At 42.7% G+C, this 24,879-nt stretch overlaps 1 protein-coding gene and 1 long non-coding RNA gene across 6 annotated transcripts in view; both read left to right on the top strand.

Moving 5' to 3' along the window:
* The window catches only part of LOC125246458, a 140,655-nt gene that overhangs the window by 95,509 nt on the left and 20,267 nt on the right, over positions 1–24,879 (top strand). The gene's annotated exons all lie outside the window — the stretch shown is intronic.
* On the top strand, positions 2,916–22,068 carry LOC125249136. The gene is made up of 2 exons (XR_007180507.1): positions 2,916–4,476; positions 10,992–22,068. It is a non-coding gene; the product is annotated as an uncharacterized LOC125249136 (long non-coding RNA).

Genomic DNA, 24,879 nt, shown 5'->3' on the forward strand with positions numbered 1-24,879 from the left:
TGAACTGTGAAAGTTTTCACAGATCGGAATAGTGATGCTAGTGACCCAGGGAAGGGTCAGCTGACCAAAACTCAACTGTGAAAGTTTTCACAGATCAGAATAGCGATGTTAGTGACCCTGGGATGGGTCAGCTGACCCGTACTGAACTGTGAAAGTTTTCACAGATGAGAATAGTGATGTACATTATCTGTACAAGGTCATTTATATAATATGATATATATATATATATATATATATATATATATATATCATATTATACAAAAAACGGGGGGCAGAGCAAAGAGAAACACTACCACGAGATAAAATGCTATTTTGAAAGTTTTCACAAATCGAGCTCGACCTAAAACAATGTTATTTTATTCCAGCAGTCTGCGTGTTCATTGGTAATAGACGTTAAACATGAAGAACGCCTTTATTTCGCATTCCTTACTGGCGGTCTGACCAAGGGGTTTACGGACAAGAGCTTTGCTGTGAAAAAATTCACAGATCAAGCTGGTGAAGATGACACCAGTTTCATTCCTCTAAGTGTCCAACATTTGGAGCTATAGCCATTATAAAATTAAGAGTCGCTACGAAAAAAAAACCTGATTTCGGCCCAAAGGACAGTGTCACCTTAATTCACAAATCATGGAGAACGATATTACGTATTATTTGCATGTCTATGACAGCGCACTGTGTATTTATAGCCAAAAGAAATCTGAATATCAAACCGCAAACTATCTTTACTGCGGTAAACTTTGATGTTTATGGAAACTCACCCCATAAGAAACAGAAAAGATCTTGTTGCCTCCAATGAAATAAGTTGTTCGGGCACACTTTCTCTTTGTCGGGGTCTTCTTTGTGGATAACCATCTCCGAAGTTTGCACTGTGCATCTGTTTGCCTCTAAATGTCCAATAGTTTGCATGTCCTGCCACTCTTTTTCCGCAGCTAAAGAATCCAGCTGTATGTTGTACATAATTTCTGGAGAAAGCTTCTGGCTACAGGACTGTCTCCTATGCAGAGAGTTCTCTTTTCTCCTCGTGTAGCATTTACAGTTAAAGTTATGGATTTTCCCTATTTCTCTGTCTTTATCTCCATCAAATGTTACTATCGTTATAGCCTGATATCTTACGGTCCAACTCGTCTGACGCCAGTCCGATACATTCTTCTTCGTCTTCATCTTCGCTCAGTTGTAGATTAGGGATATTATTCAGTCTTATTATGCCGCTTTCATCGTCGCTCAGGTCGTCTTCAGAATCAGTGAGCGCTTGTTCATAATCATCCGGCTTTTCGAAGAAGTACTTTTCAAAAACATTTTCAGTGTAACGGCCACGGTTCAGCTCGTCTGCGATATTCTTTGCGGCGTCCATCTTCATTGAATTTTGATATCAGCTAGAGCCGGCCAGAGCGCTGCATAAATAAGTAGCCACGCTTCCCTTGGAGGGCCGGGGCAATAACAAAAGAAACAAAAGCCGGCGTATCCGATTCCAGTATGGAAATACAAACAGACAATGACACGCCCCTACTGCGAGATAGAATCTCTGACAAAAACAAGCCGATTTCATATTACAGTAGACAAATATGTACATATTTAATAAAGTTATCCCAACTTAGCAAATTGTATTTTTTTTTAATATTGAACAATGATGAAACTGAACTGATTTCTGATCAAGAGTTTTGTAAGGAAAAACAGGTAAACTTAGCTCAAATACAATAATTAATTTATAGGGAATTATAAAGAGTCATTTAGTTTACGACCGAGCAACTGAATCATCCAGCATTCATTTGCTCAAGCCGTATTAAAGGGATAGTTCACCCAAAAATGAAAATTTGATGTTTATCTGCTTACCCCCAGCGCATCCAAGATGTAGGTGACATTGTTTCTTCAGTAGAACACAAATGATGATTTTTAACTCCAGCCACTGCCGTCTGTCTTTCAAATAATAGGAGTGGATGGGGACTTCTGCTATAAGAGTAAATTAAACTTGCTTAGGCAAGTCCAAATTAAACCCTGAGGCTCGTGGCGGCACATTGATGTCCTAAGACATGAAACGATCGGTTTGTGCGAGAAACCGAACAGTATTTATATAATTTTTTACCTCTAATACACCACTATGTCCAACTCCGTTCAGCATCAGTTAGTGATGTCTGATCGCGCTCTGACAACGGCAGTGATGTCTAGCACTCATTGAAGTATATGCGCGAGACATCACTGCCGCTGTCAGAGCGAAGGAATGAGTGTCACGTCCTGCTGATTTACTTTGAACCGGAAAACACTTCCACTTTTGACACAAGGCCTCATGGGGTGTAGGAAACTTGTGGATACTTTCCCCTTAACCCTTAAATGCATACCTCGGGTCTTTAGTGACCCGGGACGTCATTCACTACCCTCCTCCTCGTTCATTTTTTAAAGTTAGACATCAACCTTCTTGGTATTCAATTCATAATAAAGAATATAACAAGAAAAAAATCATAAAATTATAAAAGAATGCCTATTTTTGTATTCATTTTTTGTAAAAATTGTATAGGGTCACAAATGACCCGAGGTGTGTATGAGTGTACGTATATTTTTTCTGCACAACAATAATTGAATCTTAGATGACTGAATAAGTGCAATTCACCTTTATTCCACAAGGTGGCAATGTCTGATACACAATGCTGAAGTGACGACTTATTCAGACAGAAAACGAAATAATAAGAAAAACATGGCTCAGTGATTTACTGCAGAGCAAGTACTGAACGCAATCAAATATGACTGTAACTGTTACTGGATGAATCTGGTGAAGCTGTTAGCGATCGAAATATTGATTTTGAAGATGTTGAAAATTATATAGTTTTGAGAATACGTTTGAGATCGCGAAAATATGATTTATTTTATTCTTCTGTAATTGTTACTCTAATATCAGAGGAGTTTTATATTATCGTGACAGGTAGAGATCCTTCCATGTTAGATATAGATCCGGGTCGATAAAGACCCGAATATGTAAGAATGATTGGCGAAACAGTCATGCATTTAAGGGTTAAAAACATACTACCACGTGTGTAGCCATGTGACTCTGCCCTGTCAGTCATGGAATCAACACAGAGGTGAACGTCGAGTCATGCTAGCGGTGATCTTTGCGTCTTCACTAAACTTTGTCAGTTGTATGTGTTTTACGGTTTGCCAGTTTGGACATTCAAGCGATTAGACAATCAAATGTGTATTATTACATTGAGCTACCAGCTCACGCAGCTGCATTTTGGCATGAACACTCATACAATACAGTAGCTGCACAAAACGCGCGCACAGATTAATGTAGAAACTAGTTGTCAGTGCTGTTCAGTGATTTATCACTAAAGTAGCTTAGAAACTTAAAAGTTATAGCATATATTTTTCTACTTTTGAAGGAACTATTTACAACCCACAGCTTCACAATGAATAGAGAGACGATATGACTAATTCACACACGCAGTCTCTCTCATTATGTACTGGTCTGTAAGAAATGTTACGAACCACAAATTAAATAAAAAATTTTTTTACATATTTTTTGTTAAGTAACTTCTTGCAAAACATGTACAAAGTGCAAACATAAATAGTTAAAATTTATACAAAAATGTTTGTAATATTACTGCATTTTTTAAAGCATGACAAGAAGAATGAAGAGAAAAGACATAAGAAAAATTTATAAAAAATAAATATCATTATAAAAAACAAGTATTAGATTTTTTTTTTAAATTGCCAGTACACCACTAAAACAAAACCAATAAACACAGAACAACAACCTTGTATGGGATCAAAATATTCATAAATGACAAAAAGTTAACCAGCCTATCTTAAAAAAAAAAATAATAATAATAATAAAAGAAAGAGAGAGAGAGAGAGAAAATTTTAAAAAGTGTGCTCAAAAACTTCCTCCCCATATCTCACTCAGCTCTTTCATTAAGGGTTTCCACTGTTCAACAAACAGACCCGTTTTGAGTCGTAAGCTGTACGTTATTTTTCCATTCCATAGATTTCCCTCACTGTCCACAATCCTCAAGTGTTGGTGGCACTTTCTGGAGCCATTTAATTGTAATGTTCTTCTTTGCAGCAACTAGGATTATTCGTAGTGTAACGTCTACCAGAGGGTTTGGAGTCTGCCCAGATGAAAATTAGAAAACAGGAGGCGAGAAGAAAAACCCGAGGCAAATGCACTGGTAGTCCCACGAGTCTTTATAGATGGTTCGCACAATATAGCACACTCTTCACATACATGTAAAAGAGCGAGGATAAACAGGAAAAAGAAAGCACTCTGATAAACGCTACGAATCAAAGTGGAAAAGTAACATTATTAAACTGTAACATCAGTCAGCAGTAGAGCAGTCATCTCTCTCTCGTCACACGAGCATTCTCTATCAACTCTGTGCGTGCGCGCTCACATGAGAACAGCGTGCACACTACAACGTACGCCATAGAAGAAGTTATCTTAAAGGCACATCAACATAAATGTCATGAACAATATTTAACATAATTTAGGTGGCCGTTACAGATCTCCCCCAGGAAGGTAAAGGCTGACCTCAGCCATGCACAACTGAGTACAACATCACTTTGAACAACCCCACACATGAAAAGTTGTCAAAATTACAGAACCATACAGGAGTACGTATTAAGGCATACACTGGCATACATGACAGTACCGATGGACCAAAATACATAGTCTGCAGCAGCATACTTCAAACAAATGAAAACAGTTATAACCAACCATAAACAAAATATGGGACATCCCTTTTTTAAAATTTTTTCTTTTTGTTCAACACCATAACAAAACGTGTCAACAGACTGATTATTTATGCTAACTCTTTTTTTTTCACAGAAGGTGGTAAACCTTTTGCACTTCACAGTGTCAAACAAAACAAATGAACCCACACTTACATCATTAACACACTATTTAAGATCAAGTTTGTCAGTGTGGTATACATTCGTCCACCTATTAGTCGACCAGTCTGAGGTGATTCTTGGTGCACGTCGAGGTCTCAAGTCATAGTGGTGTCTGTCAAGATCACTATCAGCAGTCAAGTCATCGGCTTGAGTTCCAGAGTCAACTTGTAGGTCAGGAAAACAACCAACACTGTCCACACTTCCTGAACGATCATGAACACTGGTTGTTACTGGGCGACTGTATTCATCCTCAATTTGCAGGTCTGTTAAGTTCATGGCAGTAGCACAACTACTTGTTTCCTCAGGCATGTCATTCAGCAAAGAACTGTCAGTCGTTGCTTCTACAGCAGAACCGTCTGCAGACACAGTCTCGGTTTCAACATGTGGGTGCCAGGTACGAAAAGGCAGCAGATTTGCAACATGAAATACACCTGCGTCTGCCCCTGTATTCACATCAACGAGTCTGTAGTTCACTTCTGACAGCTTTTGTGTAATACGATAAGGGCCTGTATATACAGGTGCAAGCTTAGCCGTGAAGTTTGCCAGAGCATCAGAACGAGGATGAGTTTTAACTCTGACCAGTTCATCCACAGAGTAAGATACAGACCGACGTCTCTGGTCGTAGAACTTCTTCCTTTTAGCATGGCTTTCACTCAAAACAGACCTAGCATGATCATGCGCTTCTCTGATTGATGACTCCAAGCTTTCTGGGTATGGAATACCAGGTTCATCCGTACCGTCACAGTTCGGCTGAGTGATAATGTCAAGAGGAGTATTCAATTCTCGTCCGTACAGCAACATGGATGGGCTATGGCCAGTGCTTTCGTGTGGTGCGGTTCTCAAGGCAAAGCAAATTTGGGGCAGGTAACGATCCCAAGCAGTGTGTTTGTTACCAACGTACGCACGGATGGCAGTCTTCAGTGAACGATTCACCCTCTCCGTTGCATTCGTTTGGGGGTGATATGCAGTTGTAAGTCTGTGTTCCGACCCCAGGGTGGTGAGTACATGCTTAAAGAGTTCACTGACAAACGGGGACCCTCTGTCCGAGATCAGATAAGTAGGCGCACCATGACGCGCAAAGACTTCACTTAGCAACCTGCTGGCGGCAACTTGGGAAGTTGCTTCTCTCACTGCACTTACTTCCACCCATTTCGAAAAATAGTCCACAAAGACTAGGATGTATGCATTTCCGCTGGGTGTGCGCGGTAAAGGCCCTACAAAGTCCACCCCAGTATACTCCCATGGCTTTTGTGGGCGGATGGGAATCATAAACCCTGCAGGTTTCCTTTGGCTTGGTTTTGTGAACTGGCAGACAGTACAGGAGGCGACGTACTTCTTAGCATCAGACGACATCTTCGGCCAGTAAAATCGAAGTTTCAGTCTTGCTATTGTTTTCGTCATCCCCAAGTGTCCAGCCATCGGGTGATCATGGTAATATTCCATCAAACTCCTTTTAACAGCCGTAGGTGCATAGAGTTTAAGGCGCTTCATGGGGTGAAGATTACAAGACACTTTGTCATCTACAAAGTACAGGAGTCCATCCTGGATCACATACTGAGACAACTCCTCAGCGTTACTCTCGTCCTTTCCCTCTAACATCCGCAGAAGTTTCCCCGTAACTGGGTCATTGAGCTGCAGCTGCCTAAGGTGCTCCCGATCAGAAAACATTACAGGCGGTAAAGTACGCAGGTCAAGGCCCCCAATTATGGCACAATCAGGGAGGATTCCCAAGGGTGCACCACAGGAAGAAACAGGGTTGCGCGAAAGGGCATCGGGCACTTTATTACTTGTCCCTGGCTTATGGACAATGTCAAAGTCAAAGTCCTGCAATCTGAGAGACCACCTAGCCAGCCGGCCAGAGAGGTTTGGGCGAGACATCAGCCATCTCAAACTGCTGTGGTCTGAAAAGATTGTCACATGGAGACCTTCAATATATGGCCTGAAGTGTTCAAGGGCCCAAATGACAGCTAAGCACTCTTTTTCTGGAGTGGAATATGGTCTTTCAGACTTATGTAGGGAACGACTCGCGTAGGCCACCACAACATCTCTGCCATTGTTGTCCCTTTGCATGAGTGCGGCGCCAAGTCCACTGTCACACGCATCCGTGTGGATAAAGAAAGGAAGAGAAAAGTCTGGGAATCTCAAAATAGGAGCAGAAGTCAGCTTATCTTTGAGAAAATCCATGGCCGTCTGACACTCACTCGACCACACAAAAGGAACATCCATCCTGGTCAACGCAAAGAGTGGCTCAGCATGGCGGGCGTAATCATGGATAAAACGTCTATAATAGCTGGTCATTCCCAGAAACTGTCTGACTTGTTTTGTGTTAGTCGGGGTTCTGAAATCCGTCACTGCCTTTACTTTGTCCTCATTTGGCAGGATCCCTTTTGAGTTGACACTATAACCCAGAAAGGTGAGTTCACTCCTGCAGAACTGGCACTTTGCAAGCTTAATGGACAATCCTGCAGACTCCAGTCTGGATAGAACATCTTTTAAGTCAGAGAGGTGCTGCTCAAAAGTAGGTGACGCCACCACTATATCGTCTAAGTAGACGGCACAAGACTTATAGATGAGACCAGCGAGGACTGTGTTTATAAGCCTCTGGAATGTGGCGGGCGCTGTGCACAATCCAAAAGGTAAAACACGAAACTGATATAACCCACAGTGGGAAATGAAAGCGGTCTTCGGCTTTGAGTTCTCCGCCACCGCCACCTGCCAGTAGCCTCTGGCCAAGTCAATGGTGGAAATGAAAGTCCCTCTAGCCAGGAAGTCGAGAGATTCATCAATCCTGGGGAGTGGATACGAGTCTTTGACTGTGAGCTTATTTAGTGCGCGATAATCAACGCAGAACCTTGGCTCTCCTGAATGTTTTGGGACGATTACGACTGGGGCAGCCCAAGGACCAGAAGCGGGTTCAATTATTCCTTCCTTCAACATCTCCTTGATTTGAGATTCAATAAGTTCCTTCTTAGCAGGAGAAGTGCGGTAAGGGGCAAGGTGAACTGGTTTTGCATCACCCGTGACAATCTCATGCTCCACTAGCGAGGTGCGTCCCAAATGTCCGTCAAACAATCCACTGAAAGTCTCGAGCAATTCAGTCAATTCATTTTTCTGTTCATTATTTAGAGATGCTTCTTCAACCTTTCCAGACAGGGCAGAAGAACTGACCTCCAGGCACGACAAATCAGGGACAGGCATAGTTAAGTCAGTGCCCTCCAACTCCTCAAGGGGCATCGGCTCATCACCAAGCATCACTGACCTGGACGGAACATGGATTGTGACTGAAGACCTCAACATAAAGTCCATTCCCAAGATAAGAGGAGAAGATAGATTATGGACAACAGCAAAGCGATGATAGAAACGCTGGCCCATAAAACCCAAAGACAACCAGATAACACCCAGTGGGCAACAGGGTGCTCCATCCGCAAGATGAATAGGAGGTGCGGACCATGGCTTTATTTTTATGTCCCCCCCAGGAAGAGTCTGGACAACCACTGATTGCACTGCAGAAAGAGAAGCACCAGTGTCAAGAGTGGCATCAAAAGCTCGTCCATCAAGATTAACCTTTACTCTGAATGGAGTGTTCCAATAAGACTTGGAAGTAACATCCTCTACATGACACAGTGTAGGTTGATCACTCATGGAAGCATCAGGTAAACGAGGCACATTTATCTTCTGGAGGGAGGATTGCCCCGTCTGAACGTCCTCCCTCCCCTGAAGTTTCCCTTCTGGGCAAAGTCTGAGGTGACATTTCCTTCCCCAATGGCCTGGTTAGAGCCATCCATCCATCCTGCGTCCGGCGGTCTATTGACAGTGTCACCAGTCACTCTTGGTGGCTCTGTTGGAGGCGAACGCAGCTTTATTCCTGGACTACAGTTTGGGCATGTACGAGTGGTGAATCCAGGCAAAGAGCATTTAAAACAGTGAACATCCCTCATGGGCATACTGCTAGCCCGTGTCTGAGGCGGACACCCAACATTTGGACCAAGGACTGCATGAAGCTCGTGAGCCCGCAAAAGGAGGTCCATGACTGACGGTATGGGTGTGCCATAAAGAGCGACTCTGTATTTCTCCAGCACATGCTTCCGTATCAAATCTATTTGCTCTTGTTGGGGCGGAGGGGTCTTTAGCTTACGAAACTCATCCAACATGTGAGCAACAAAAGTTGGCAGCGGCTCGTCAGGCATTTGCACGCGGTCCAAAATGCCCCTCAGGATACGTTCTTGATTATCTGAAGGCAGAAAGACGGTCCTAAAAAACTCACAGAACTGAGCCCAAGTGGTCACATATGTGCTAAGGATAGTAAACCATTTTCTTGGCTCTTTTGACAGGAAACGTGGGAGCTCAAGGAGAATTTGAGTATCTGTGAGATCCAAGGAGGTTCTGTATACATTAAGTGACTGAAGCCATTCTTCAGGATTCAGGGAACCATCTGCAGAGAACACGGGTGGCTCGAGCCGTGATTGGTGAAGCACAGAAGTAAGCGCTTTTGTTGTGGTATTCATATCCACAGTGAGTGGCTGAGCAAATATGGGTGCAGTACTATATGTTGCATTGACTGGCACTGACCTTGAGGCCTTTGACGGAGCCTGCGGCAAGCTGTAAGGTGTCGAGCTGGCCAACGGAGCTGGTTGTGGTATGGCACTCTGTTGATCCGCCAAACGGTCCAGCATGTCTTTCTGTAGGTTAATTGAGTCACGAAGGCACCGCTGCAGGACTGCAACCTCTGCATGTAACAGCTGAACTTGAGTCTGTAAGTCTCCATCATTATTCTGTGATTCCACCTGTTGTGGAAGAGAGTCTGCAACTGAGGGCCAGTCAGTCAGGTCAAACTGAAACCCAGGGTGAGTAGCCATTATGTACAAAAACAGTCACAATTAATCAGTGTGCAAACAATAATTTGAAAAACAGTAAATTTCCACAAATAATGGAAGAAAAAGCAGAATTTAGTAAAATGTTGTTTTTGCACACCCACAAGGAAGAAAGATCAAAACATGCACAATTCAATTTTCCCCTAAACAACACCCTGTGATATTTTTCCCAACAGTATACCACAGCAATGTGACAAATATCAAAAACATCAGAAAAAAAACAAAAAACAAAAAAAAAAACGTTGAAGCACTGGTGATTTGCACACTATAAAATTTTACCCCATCAAACAGTGATCTCTTCTGTGCGTGCTGGCTTGAAACGAGCAGATGCACACCACAAAAACGAGGGAGAGAAAAAAGAAAATAATAATAATAATAATGTCCCAGGCGTGACTTCTTCACTATTCACGGTTCACATTAATGTTCCTCATTGACACTCATCGCATAAAAGTCAGAGTGACGCAAAAAAACAAGTTTTTCCCGTAATGTCCTGATGCAATATAATACAGTTCAGTTCAAAAAGTGATCAAAAGGCAAAAACGGTCGAAAAAAAAACTTACAAAAGTTCGCGTATGCAATTGAAGCATTCAATATTCTGACGATCCAGGAAAATAGTATAAGTAATCAGTCAAAAAACACTTAAACAGTACCTGAAAATCAGTCCCGCACAGACCGCATGGTCCCCATAGCTAGCAAGATAGTCAGCCAGGCCCGATTGCAGCAGCGCGATGAAAAACTCCAGCAACGAAATATCTTCCAAAAAGATAAACAAATACGAACAGCCGTGTCGAAAGCGAAAGATGACCGGTATGGATCCAGTTGTTCGGGCGCCAATTTGTAACGTCTACCAGAGGGTTTGGAGTCTGCCCAGATGAAAATTAGAAAACAGGAGGCGAGAAGAAAAACCCGAGGCAAATGCACTGGTAGTCCCACGAGTCTTTATAGATGGTTCGCACAATATAGCACACTCTTCACATACATGTAAAAGAGCGAGGATAAACAGGAAAAAGAAAGCACTCTGATAAACGCTACGAATCAAAGTGGAAAAGTAACATTATTAAACTGTAACATCAGTCAGCAGTAGAGCAGTCATCTCTCTCTCGTCACACGAGCATTCTCTATCAACTCTGTGCGTGCGCGCTCACATGAGAACAGCGTGCACACTACAACGTACGCCATAGAAGAAGTTATCTTAAAGGCACATCAACATAAATGTCATGAACAATATTTAACATAATTTAGGTGGCCGTTACAGTAGGGGTTACCTTTTCTTCTCGCTTTTTATTAAATTTGGTTTAACTCCCAAAATAGCTATTAAAGGGTCAAATTAAAGGGGTTAAATGGGCAAATTAACCTGAACATTTTTATTAATGAAACACAATACATTTGTCCAGTAAGGAACTATAATAGGACAGTCCCAAAAGATGCACACTCCCTCCAACAGGAACTGAACTGATTTGAATTAAATTTGGCTACGATTTGGGGCATTCAAAAATATCGATTAGTGACCTTCCAATTATATTTTCTCCAGATTCTACTTCATGTCACTCTGTGTTTCTACATGTATTTCAGCCCAGTTCTCATCAGATATCATTACCTTAAAGGGGCTCTATTTAGGAATGACACCCAGTGTTCAAAATAGGTACTGCAGTCCAAATTCAAAATATTGTTTTTCCCATCCCCTTGTTCAAAGACACGGTTGCCAGCAACAATAGGTAGCGCAATTCACACTGTAAGCTGATGAGTTGATTTATCTGTTTTAATATGCTGTTGTTCATAGATATTTAGATCTGCGATTCTCTGACCCAGTTTGTTTGTTGGTTTCCATGGCTACAATACGCCATGTTTTCCGCCAACTGGCAACCTGTGATGTTGAAATACTATCAACTGGCAGCACACTGGTTTCACACAGAACACAAAACAAATTCCGACACGGAACGCACATTTTCAAAGTAGAATATCTGGCTGTAGTGTTGTTTTTCTGATAAACAAGTAGGTGAACCAAGCATGTTTCTTCATATCCTCCAGAGCCCTGTATATACAGTTCATTGGTCTAAGAATCTTGCCACCAGTCTGAAAATTAAACAACAAAATCTCAATTGCTGATGGGGTAGTTTTTAACATTTTCCAATTCAGATGTTTAAAAATGAAACTTCAAATCTGGAGATACCTATAAAATTCAGTCTTGGGGAGAGCGAATTCAGTAGCAAGTTTTCAAAAGTTTTAAGTGTTTCTCCTTCAAAAAGTTGATGAACATATTGCAATTGCTTCAGGGCCCAGACTTTGAAACCAGAATCCATTTTTTAAGGGAGTAAAATTTCTAATTTGTGTTATGCTTGTTAACAAAGGAAGTCCTTCTCTCTCTCGCTCGCTCCTGCTTCTCCTGGCATTTTATACTCTCTCCACGCCAATTACTGAAAAAAGAGACAGGTGTTTGTTATTTGCGCTTAACCCACTCACTCACCGTGTGTCTCCTGCCTCTCTCTCCCGCTGCAGATTCCGCTGAACCACACCCCCCTTGCCACATACCCCCACCGCCCGACTCAGGCCTGGGAACCGTCCGGCCTTTAAAAGGCTGTAAAGCTAGATACCAACGGGCGATCCGCGCGTTGGTATCCTTCATGCAGTGGAGCCACTGCAAAGGAGCGTGGTCCGAACAGAGGGTGAATTCCCGTCCCAGGAGATAATAGCGGAGGGTGAGGACGGCCCACCTGATGGCCAAACACTCCTTCTCCACGGTGCTGTACTTAGTCTCTCTCTTAGAGAGCTTCCGACTAATGTACAGCACCGGCCGTTCCTCCCCCTCTATCTCCTGGGACAGGACTGCACCCAGCCCCCTGTCTGATGTGTCAGTCTGCAACTCAAAAGGGAGAGAAAAATCAGGAGAGAGAAAAAATGGCCCGCCACACAGAGCAGCCTTTACCTGGGTAAACGCCTGCTGGCACGGCTCTGTCCATTGAACCGTATATGGTGCTTCCTTTTTAGTAAGATCATTTAAGGGGCTGGTGAGGTCCGAATAATTAGGCACAAACCTTCTGTAATATCCCGCCAGCCCCAAGAACTGTCTCACCTCCTTTTTGGTCTTGGGGCACGGACAGGTCGCAATATGGAATTACATTTGATCCAAAAATAATTAACATAACTTTTCAAAAAAACTAATAAAAATATAAATTGAAACTGAATAAAATGTCTTTGAAACTTAAAAAAATAAATCGCAGGCAAAATGTTTGACTTTGTTTTTAATACACTGCATGTTTTGCTAACAGTTTCTTTTCTTTCTTTCACTGATCTTTACTTACAAAAGCATTTCCAGAGTTTTCATTTATGCTTCTGAAGTTTTCGTTTACGATCCCAGAGTTTTCGTTCGTTTTTCTGGCACAAATCTCTCGTGGGGGCGGGGCCAGCAGTGGTGTGTTCTCATTGGCTACTGAGTTTTTGACTGACAGCTTCTTCTTGACCTGGAAGTGAAGACGTCAATGTTGTGTTTACATGTGTGGAGGTGAGCGTCTGTAAGCGGCTTCTTATTTCATTTAAAGATATGAGTTTTGTTTTTGAATTTTATCTGTATTTATCTGCGGCTTCTACTTTGTCGACATAAACTTTTAGGAGCGTGAGAGATCAAACGCGAGAGAAAATGAATGTCTTGAGGTTTAATTTTACATTAAAGGTTATAATACTGAAGATATTGCATACTGTCCAATGTTTTTGGAGAATATTTGATTATTTCTGATGATTCTTCTCTATTGTTGGGTCTGATTAGGTTGTGCTGTTACAATTTAAAGAGAATACTAGTATCATATACATGTATATATTCAGCCGTCAAGAAAGTCTCACTCCAACCAGGTAATCAAGGTTGGCAACCATGGCCATCACTCTACCCATTGTTAGCATATGCACATACACCATCACAATTAATGATCACTCAATTCTGAAGGATTCAAACAATATGAAAATAACAGTCGTGGCTTGCTGTAAGACGGTATAGACCTCAAAGGGCATTTCAGTACTCCACACAATGAATGATCTTGTTGCCATTTTTTATCATTATAATAATTTTATTTAGTTATTTTATTTAGTTAAGATTATCATCTAACATATAAAAGTAGATTTTTTTTTAACAATCATCAACAGTTTCAATTGTGACTTATATAAAAAAAAACAGTTGAATAAATGTAAATGAAAATATGAATCAATTCAAATAAATTTAAATTCTTTATTGTCACTACAGCATACACACAGGTATCAAAGTGAAAGTGTTTGATGCAATTATGTTGTGAAAGGAACGACCAGAATCCACAAAACACTAACTACATATTCATGTAATGCACAGTATTCTCATGATATACAGTACATTACTATAAAAATGCACAAGCACCTATTATAGAATACATGTGTAAAATTCATAAAATTCGTTTTATTACCATTTTTTTTTTAAATATAGTGAATAAACTGTATTAATGAATGGAATGAAATGTTCATGTTGTCTGAATACATTTTGGTTTGACTGTATGACTTTCATTCTCCACATAAGCACAAATATCTTTAAGAAAATAGTCCATCTCTGTGAGCCCATAAGTGGACTGTAACCCATACACGTATGATGGTTGGTGGAAAACGGTTGTTAATAATTAAAACAGTTTAAATTATTAGTATTTTTCTCATCTATTGTTTCACTTCAGAAGACATTGATTCATCCACTGGGGTCGCATGGATTACTGTGTCTTTAGGACTCGAAGACATATTATTTTCCTAAAAATCCTAATTCATGTTTATCTGTAGAAAGAAAGTAATATGCGTCATGGACGGCATGAGGGTGAGTAAAATATATAAGAATTTTTTTGGGGTGAACTATCACTTTAACATTCATATGTTGTTGGTATGCTAATCCAAGATCAGTATGGACTAATAAGAATAAAGTACAACCTCTTGTGTGTTTGTGAACTGTGTCTTGTTTTAATCTAGAGCTCCAAAAACTTAAAATATTTGCATAATATCAGGTGTCTGAAGATCAAGATCCAAGTCACTCAAAGGTGATGTGTCTGAACAAAATAAGATTCTTGTCTGATGAGGACAGTGGATCTCTGGGGCTACCACTCCCTCCTCTGGGTCAGCATCAGAATTTTGTTAATGGAAAAGTTGCTCCACTCCCTGGAAAATAAGAAATCAGATGTATTATAATCTAACAATACAAACTGCTTTGAATTCCCACATAAATTATGCAGACTTAAAATATTTATTTCAAACAAATTATATATAATTTCAGCCATAATTACTTTCATGTATTAGGTTTTGCATTTGGCCATACAGTACTGTGCAAAAGTCTTATCTTTGTTGTTTTAGCAATGTTTACCACCCATGTTTATTTTTTGGTCTTTATTACAATGCAAACAGAAAATACAGGAAATATGCACACAAAAAAATCAGAACAAAATTGATTCTATAAGCAAAGATCAGTATTTAACGTGACCTCCTAGACTTCCAGTTTTTTTCAAAGGAGAAACTTCTGATCAGATTTTGAAAGTTTTCTTGGCCTTCCAGTCACTTTCCATTCCATTTAGGTTTAAGAGAGCCAGGTTCTCACTATTACTCAAGTGTAAGGAGAGGTCACTAAATACTTGCCACTTTAGCCTGTAGAAGTCTTTTTTTTTTTTTTTTTTTCCTGTTTTTTAATAATGCTTACAAATTTAAAGTATTTCCTGGTCATATTCTAATAAGAAGTCTGAAAAAAAAAACTATATGGTCACTAAACCATTGCTAAAACAACATCTAATGGTGTCCTAAGACTTTTGCACAGTACTTTATATGTATTATTATTAAAGACTACCTTTTCCCCTTTAAATATGATCTAATCCAAGGCTGTATGTACAGTACATAACCAGATCCTGTAATAATTGGGTTAAATCAAGACAACACTGCTGTATAAAGTGGGCTCTAAATGAGCTCTAAAATACCTCTCCATCTGAAAAAGCAAAAGCAAGTAATGTTACTTATATTGATTTTGTAAACGTAAAAAATACTGACTTACCGTGAGTATCCAGATAACAATAGGTTACTTGCAGAACTTGCGTTCTGATAGCATTAAGTGAGGTGTCTCACTGTGGGATACGCCCTTTCTGCGTATTCGTCAGAAGCTCTATTACATTACGCCAGCCCCAATTGGCTGGCAGACGTGACGTCGTGTCAGGGAGTGGCTTCCCCACCCTTAGTATAAAGGGAGCGACACAACGTCACTAAGACATTCAAAACAAGCACACCTCTTCCTCGCTTCACACAGCAAGGAGGGTGATCTGGTGAGACACCTCACTTAATGCTATCAGAGAACCGGGGTTACGCAAGTAACCTATTGTTCTCTTTCAAGCATACGTTTCGGTGTCTCACTGTGGGATATCCTAACTCCCGTATTGCCAGATAGCCTGTCTCGAAGTCTCCTACCAACCACAATCACTGTATCCGGGGGCGAATGGTCATAACTCGTGACTCATATTCCTACACTCAAAACTGCATGTGCTAAAGTTTGAGCTGTAACATCCAGCTTATAAAACCTTGCAAATGTATGCAGCGAAGACCAACTCGCCACTTCACAAATATCCTGTGTCGTGACTCCTTTAAATAGAGCCCACGAAGTTGACATTCCCCTTGTCGAGTGTGCACGTAACCCAGGAGGTGGCACAAGACCCTTACTGGAATATGCCAATGAAATCGCTTCTATCCAGTGCGATAAACGTTGCTTAGTAATCGGCTTCCCTGTACGAGGTTTCGTCCAAGATACGAAAAGCTGATCACTCTCCCTGAACCCTCTAGTTCTTTGTGTATAAATGCGTAAAGCACGCACTGGGCACAACGCATTCAACTTTTGCTGTTCTGATGAAGCAAAAGGTGGTGGATGAAAGGCTCTCAGCTCAAGAGGTATGATAGCACCAAGTATTTTGGGCATGAATGCAGGATTGGGTTTCAGAACTACCCCTGCATCACCAGGCATGAACTGCATACACGCTGAGTGCACTGAAAGCGCGTGAATCTCGCTTACGCGCTTTGCCGAGGCCAATGCTAACAGCGGCGCCGTCTTAAATGATAATATCTTGAAATCAACCTTGTCCAGCGGCTCAAATGGGGACATGGAGAGAGCATCAAGCACCAAACCCAAATCCCATGAGGGGGAAAGCGGTTTTGAAACTGGCAAAACGCGGCGCGCACCCTTCATAGAACTTGCATACCAAAGGATGCTGCCCCACAGTTTTATTATCAAAACCAATGTGGCAAGCAGATATAGCGGCCAGAAACACTTTTATGGTTGAAAACGCTTTCCCTTGATCTATCAAATCCTGAAGGAATGATAGAACAACTGCCACTGAACACTGAAAAGGAATTTCGTGTTTGGTTGCGCACCAGCGCTCAAACACACCCCATTTGCATTCATAAAGAGACCTAGTTGACGAGGCTCTAGAATTTTGTATGGTTCTGATAACGCTGTCAGGTAGGCCAGTTGTATTTAAATTGAACCACTCACGGGCCAGGCCCATAGTGCCAGGCGTTCTGGATGAGGGTGAAAAATCTCCCCTTCTGCTTGCGACAAAAGGTCTCTGCGCAGCGGGAGAGGCCACGGGTCTTCGTACAGCATATGTATGATCTCCGCTAGCCAATATTTCCCTGGCCACTTCGGAGCTATTAGTATTAATGTCAGTCCCTCCTCCCTCACTCTGTGAAGTGTTGGGGATATCAACGCTATCGGTGGGAATGCGTAAAGGAGAGCGCGAGGTCATTCGTGCGCCAGCGCATCTATCCCCAGAGGCGCGCTCTTGTCTTTCAGGGAGAAAAACAGAGGACACTGAGCATTGTCATGGGACATGAACAGATCCACTGTCGCCCTGCCGTATATGCTTCAAATCTGCTCGACCACCTCCCTGTGCAATTTCCACTCCCCGTAGAGGGGATTGCCCCTGGACAGCAGATCCGCACCCTGGTTCATGACACCCTGTACGTGCGTCGCTCTCAGGGATAAAAGATTGGCATTGCCCCATAGAATCAGTTTGCGTGCTAACGTGTGCAAGGGAAGTGATCTGAGACCTCCCTGTCTGTTTATGTAGGCCACAACTGTTGTGTTGTCCGTTCTCACGAGAACATGATGCCCTTTCAGAAAAGGGAGAAAATGCTTCAGCGTTAGAAAAACGGCTAGCATTTCCAGATAGTTTATGTGAAGACTGGACAGATGAGGACCCCATCTTCCATTCACTATCCTGCCCTCATGAATGCCCCCCCAACTGGACAATGATGCGTCCGTTGTTATGACTTTCCTGGCTCGAACCATGCCCATGGGAACCCCCTGAATCAGAAAGTTCGGGTGTCTCCACTGGCGCAGTGCCAAAACTGCCTCTGACGTCACTCTCACTCTCCTCTGGGAGTGACGTATCGGGTCCAGCCTCAGAGACGCTACCCAGCGCTGAAACTCTCTCATGAACAGTCTGCCTAAGGGAATAACTATCAGGGCTGAGGCCATCAGTCCTAATAGTCTGAGGCATGTGCGAAAGGAAACGCTTTTTCCCATCTGAAAATCTGTCATGCAACGAGTGAATTTTCTCACCCTGTCTTCCGACAGTCGCGCTTTGAACGTCACCGAGTTCAGTGACAGCCCCAGATAGGTTATAGACTGCGTGGGAATTAAAACACTCTTTTCGATGTTTAATTTCAAACCCAGTTTCTGTATATGTTCTAGAAGCATAGCTGTGTGTTCTTTCGCTTCTCGCTCTGACCGAGCTGTCACCAGCCAATCATCTATGTAAGTAGCGAGACGAATGCCCTTCTCCCTGAGCGGGGTCAGGGCCGCTTCTGTACATTTTACAAATACCCGTGGGCTGAGAGACAGTCCAAACGGTAGAACCAGATATTCGTATGCCACTCCAAGGAAAGCAAACCTCAGGAATTTCCTGTGAGGTGGATATATCTTTATGTGAAAATATGCGTCTTTCAGGTCGATCGACGTAAACCAATCGCCCTGGCGCACTAGTTTCAGGAGTGTAGAATGAGTGAGCATCCTGAACTTGTACTTCCTTAAGTATTTGTTCAGTGCACGCAGATCTAATATGGGACGAAGAGCTTGAGTCCCCTTCTTTGGGACGAGGAAGTATCTCGAGTAAAACCCGCTGTGGTTCTGCTCGGTTGGGACCACTATTATTGCCTTTTTGTTCAACAGAGAGGAAATTTCCTCCTGAAAAACATGCTTTAAGTCTCCCCGCACCTGAGAATGAATTATCCCTTTGAAATGCGGGGGGGGAAGCGGCAAACTGCAGTCTGTACCCGAATTGTATCGTCTTTAATACCCAGCGGGACTGTGTGCATTCTCGCCAACTGTTTATTTGCAGCGTTCTGGCGCCATCATGTGGCTGAGCGGTAGACGAGTTTGGGGTCTGTACTGCGCATGCATGGGGACTTTGCGCTTGGACAGAGTTTAAGTGTCTCATCACCTCTAAGGGAGCAATAACTCCCCGAGGTGATGTCGTATCGTGTTCTGTTAATATGTTTTGCAACATTTTTTGGGGAATTGTGTTTTGCAACATGTTCTGGGAATACAGTGAAAACTTTATTGAGTTTTGAACATGAAAAGTGCTTGTGACTTGTGGGTGGGTGTGCACCACTGCACCATCTCTCGTCCTTTTCACTGCTGTGCTTCCCCTGGCCCAACCGGGCTCTGTTTTCCACACAGAACATCTGGGAATTTCGAAACTCGTCCCTTGTCGAACGTTGAACATTTGGGGGTTGGGAGCTCGCGAACAGGGGGGCTGTGGGCTCCTTTCCCCAGGGAAGACCCCATCAAACTGCCTTCTTCTTCCTCCTCGCTCCCTGAGTGTGGGATTGAGGATGAGGTTGAGGAGCTGACTGAACCGTCTGAGCCGTAGCAGGCGGGAAGTTCTTTCTAGGCCAGGCAGTTCTCTGTTCTGGGACTCCGCTGTGACCCGCTGCATTCACATTCGGTCTCTGCCATCTAGGAATGCGATAGCTGGGGGGTGGGCGGGCCGTAACTTGTGCGAAGGTCTGCCGAGGTGGCTGAGGGGGTGCACTCTGCGTCTTCCTAGGCAAACAGAGCTGCAAAGCCTCATCGTCCCTTTTCTTTTCCTCGCATCTCTTTTGCATCAGCGTCAGAGCCGAGCCAAAGATGTCATCTGTGACGACCGGTGCGTCCAGGATGGCTTCTTTTTCCCTGTCAGAGAGATTTGCCAAATTAAGCCAACGTCCTCTCTCTTGAATGACCATTGTGGCCATGGCCTTGCCCGCGGCCTGCACCGCGCATCTCTGAAGACGGAGAGAAAGATCGGTAACTACACAGATCTCCTCCCAGTGCGTCTCACCTGGCGTGGTCGATGCTTCGTCCTGCAGTTCCGCTTGGTACGCGGTCAGCATTGAGATTGCGTTCAGAGCCCTGACAGAGAGAGCGACTGCCCTATAAGCGCGTTCCGTCATGCTTAACTGAAAACGGTCCGCTTTGGATGGCAATGTCGGATTCGCAGCTGCTGTGTGCTTTGGGTGCAGATGCGCGGCGACTAATGGCTCCATGGGGGGCATTCGGAGAAGTCCTACTTTCTCCATTCCCTCCACATCGAGAGCGGATCCTCCCTGCACGGGCAATTTGCTGGTGAACGGTTTGTCCTTCCAGGTGATAGAAACTTCTTCCAGGAGCTCTGGAAACACAGGAAGGAGCTGCCGTGCTGCCCGTTTTGCACTCAGCAGCCATTTGCCCTCGTAGCGAGACTTTGCAGTCTCTGCTACCACGGTCGGCCACGGAATGTTTAGTTTCTCTGCAGCGCGTTTGCACACATCTTGCAGATCAACACTAAGTAGCGGGGCACCGCCCGTGTCTTCTGTGGGTCCCGCCGTGGCGAGGGGTATTACCGAGTGCGCAGGGGGAAGGAAAGGGGAGTCCTCGAAATCCTCCTCTTCCTCAGAAAGGAGGTAATCCGATTGTCCCTCTTCCTCAAAATCGAGCGCGTCCTCCTCATCGTCCGTACTGAGCACGTTTGGCAGAGGGACGCAAACATCGAGCTGTTCACCCCAAGATAAAGCTGCCGTGGGGGGCAGCTCTACAGGAATGGGTACCTGTGGAGTGGTAGCTGGAACAGGGCTAGGTGACATGAGGGGATCCTGGCCTGACAGACTAGCTTGGCGTGCTAGTCTGCGACGAAGGCTCTTCATAGTGAAGCGTGTGCAATGTTCACAGGAACCTGGGTTATCGATCGCCAATTGAGCATGTTTCAGCCCAAGACATGCAGAGCAGACCTGGTGTGTGTCCTTGCATGCAGGGGCATCGGACTGGGGGGGTAAAGGGTACCGAGTACCCAGGGCCCGAGGCAGGGGGGCCCTTAGAAGTCAGTTTTCTATACATACATATACATGCACTAACATTTGTATAGCATTTATGTACAAATAAAAAAGTTCCTGTGCAAAAATAAACCCACCACCCCTCTCGAATCAATGTAAATGGTACGACCCGCAGGTCAGGTGCTTCTGCTGCGGACCTGCGGTGAATCAGTTAATGAGACAGGAGCTGGAGGAGTTAACCGTAATAACTAGGAAGACAGGGGAGTCATGTCTTTCCTTAAGAAAGAAAAGTCAGGGGCTCAAAAACGAAAAGAAAAAAAGATAAAGGAGAGAAAGGCAAATGAGGGCAAGCAGTTGCTCACGCTGTTTTTTGAAAAGAAAGGTGAGCTCCAAATGCATCGCAAAAGCATTGACATTGTTTTAACATAAATATCTACTCCAGGTAGAATAGCATACATTTATGTTTGTCGATTTGAATAATATACCAATACTTTATAGTATCACACCCTACATAGTGAGCAAACAATATTTCTGTGTAAATAACAGGGAGTGAGAAGCAGACTGAGGCGGAGCTGGGAGCTCAACATACTGCCACTCCAGGTAGCTGCACAGCTTGTCTCCTCATCTGCTGCAGTTCTCCCCAGAGTCAGAAGTTTACATGAAAACACTGTATATTTCCCTCAATTAACACCCGCGAAAACACAGATCGTTAGCGCCTATTTTACCGCATTGTTATGCAAATTAGCTCACGCACGCTCTTACATTAAGTACAGGATTGTTCTCAGTTTAATGCACATCTTAATGATTGAAAATGACTTATTTTAAAACGTAATTCAAAGACTGAATGTCTAGTTTGGCGGTTAGTGTACCCTGTGATTCTATAGTCTGCATTTATTTTAAACAGACAAATAATCAGCAATTAACTTGTACTTAGCCTACACTTTAAAAAAGGTATTGTGACAATAAAGGATATTTTAGCAACCATTTGAAGCCATATATTTCAGTTTCAGACCCTGCAGCAGCAGGCCCCTCATTATGGCCAGGTGAAAGCAGTGACAGTGAGGTGGATGTGACAGTAAGACAAGGTGAGCTTTTAGCGGAATTGCCTGTTTTAACACTTAGTAATTAGTAATTAAGTGTTAAGAGGAAATAAGCAAAATTGGTACATTGTTATTGTACACATTTAAACTTTAAAGGGATAGTTCACCCAAAAATTAAAATTCTGTCATCATTTACTCTCCCTCAAGTTGTTCCAAACCTGTATGATTTCCTTTCTTCTGCTAAACACAAAAGGAGATATTTTAAAGAAGGTTGGTAATTAAACAGTTGCTGGTCCCCATTGACTTCCATAGTTTTTTTTTTTTTTTTCCTACTATGGAAGTCAATGGGGTCCATCAGTCATTTGGTTACTGACTTTCTTCAAAATATCTTCTTTTGTGTTCAGCAGAAGAAAGAAAGTCATACAGGTTTGGAACAACTTGAATTTTCATTTTTGGATGAACTATCCCTTTAAACTGTAATTACTAATTACAGTTTAAAGTTTAAATGTGTACAATAACAATGTACCCATTTTGCTTATTTCCTCTTGTAGCAGAGGCAGAAATAGAAGATGAGGTTGATATTCATATAAATGATTAGAGGGAAAGTGAAGAATGTGATGAAGGTAGTCAGGAGCAGGAGGACAGAGCTGAAGAGGAAAGAGAAGAGAATGAGAGACTTAGGGATACTGGTGAGGGATTGTCAGAGGACCCAGGATTATGGCCAACAACTCTTACTGATAAGCACAGGAAAACTATTGTTCAAATGCTAGCCAGTGAAGGTGGAGCAAAAATTGGTATTGGAAATATCACACCTAAAGATATGGAGGGCAAACCATTCCCAACTTACCTTCAGTATGCAAAGTCCGCTAATGGGCGTGAGAAAATCAGAAGAGATTGGCTTATATATAGTGAAAGTGCAAAAGCTCTATACTGCATCCCATGTCTGCTCTTCTCTCATGAGCAGAAAACACCATCAAAAAGTGCACTAAATAGCAAAGATGGGCTTAAAACAGCAAACGTCAGATGGAAAAAAATGTATGAAAAGTTTCCAAAACATGAGACACATGCCCCCCATAAGCAGTGCTATTTGAAATGGAAAAGTCTTCAGCACTCCATATTGGCAGCAGGAGGTGTGGATAGTCACGTTGAATGACAAATACTGACAGAAATTGAGAACACATTATTATTGGAGAGGCTTTTGGATGTGACCATTCATTTGGCTTCAAGAAATCTTGCATTCAGAGGCAAAACCCTGGAACTAGACAATGTCCATAATGGAAATTTTCTCGGCACTCTTGAGTTGTTAGCACATTATGACCCCATTTTACATGAGCATCTTGAAAATGTAAGAGAAAAGAAGAAGGCATCACAGCTAACTCATTACCTTCAGTGATGAAGGTACGCCCACTCGGCCATTTCCATTTCCTTAGGAATCCCCACTCGGGAGATTAAAGGGGTGGTTCAATGCGATTTCACTTTTTTAACTTTAGTTAGTGTGTAAAGTTGCTGCTTGAGCATAAACAGTATCTGCAAAGTTACAGCACTGAAAGTTCAATGTAAACGGAGATATTGTCTTTTAAAGTTTAATGACTACAAACACTACCGGTTTTGGACTACAATGGGTTGGTGACATCATAAACCCTCAAACACACCCCTGGGAACATGCAACTAAGTGGGCGAGGCCATGTGGTGCAGCATGTGGAAGCGAAAGAGTTGTGTACACTGGACGCGAGCGGCGCGGCGCAGTGCGACGCGTCAAAAGATAATAACACCCATTATAATCTGTGATATTTTCTACACTGGATGCAGCGCTGAAGAAGCTTCCAGAATCTACACGAGTTCAATGCTGGATGGCTATTACTAAATGCACAAAGGCTTGTACTGAAAGATGCAGCAGTTCCCACTTTAAACAGAAGCTGCTGTTTATTGGCTTCAAACTGTAAGTACGTTTTATTGTTTGTACAAGTCTTTTAGACCTATAGTTCTGTTGCTATTTTTGGTTGCATCAAGGACAAAGAGCAACTCGTTTTTGTTTCGCTAGCCAGTTAGCTAAAAACGTATATGTTCATAGACAAACAGTTGTTCATGCTATAAATTAAACGCTGCGTTTACAAAAATGCGACTACTCAGTCATGTATTCAGCTACAGTAAAGCTAATCAGGATAAAACTGTATATTGAAAGCTAACAAACAGCAGTGACAGCATATCTAAACACTTTGACACAAATACAAAATGAAATACCATTCATAATCGTCCTTTAAAAGCCACGATTGCAATTGACCCTCTTCATTTGTGTTTAATTCGGGCTTAATTTGATACAGCAATATAGACGGCATTATTTACATTTTGACTGAAGCAACGGATGGTAAGGGGCGTGCCGTTTCCGGACGCTTCAGCGAATCACGATACACTGGGCCAGCTGCCAACCTGCTAACCAATCTGAGCACACTGCGTATTTCGGAGGGAGTGGCTTCATAGAAGCAGGAAGTCAAACGAGTCGTGCATATGACAGTGGAAACAGAGGTTTAGAATAAAGGTAAAATATATGAAAAATACAGCGTTTTCAAAAAAACGAAGCATTAAGACATGTTAAACTGTGTCCTAAGAACACAATCAAGCCTAGAAAAAAGCCACTGAACCACCCCTTTAAAGAAAACAGTGCGTCAGCAACACTCTTAGCGGAAATGTTGCGGAGAGCCACTGCTTCTGGATATCGTGTTGCATAATCCACAATGACTAATGCAAAACTATGTCCTCTTGCTGATCGCTCTAATGGCCCAATG

Source organism: Megalobrama amblycephala, linkage group LG1, assembly GCF_018812025.1.
Source record: "Megalobrama amblycephala isolate DHTTF-2021 linkage group LG1, ASM1881202v1, whole genome shotgun sequence".
Taxonomy (NCBI): domain Eukaryota; kingdom Metazoa; phylum Chordata; class Actinopteri; order Cypriniformes; family Xenocyprididae; genus Megalobrama; species Megalobrama amblycephala.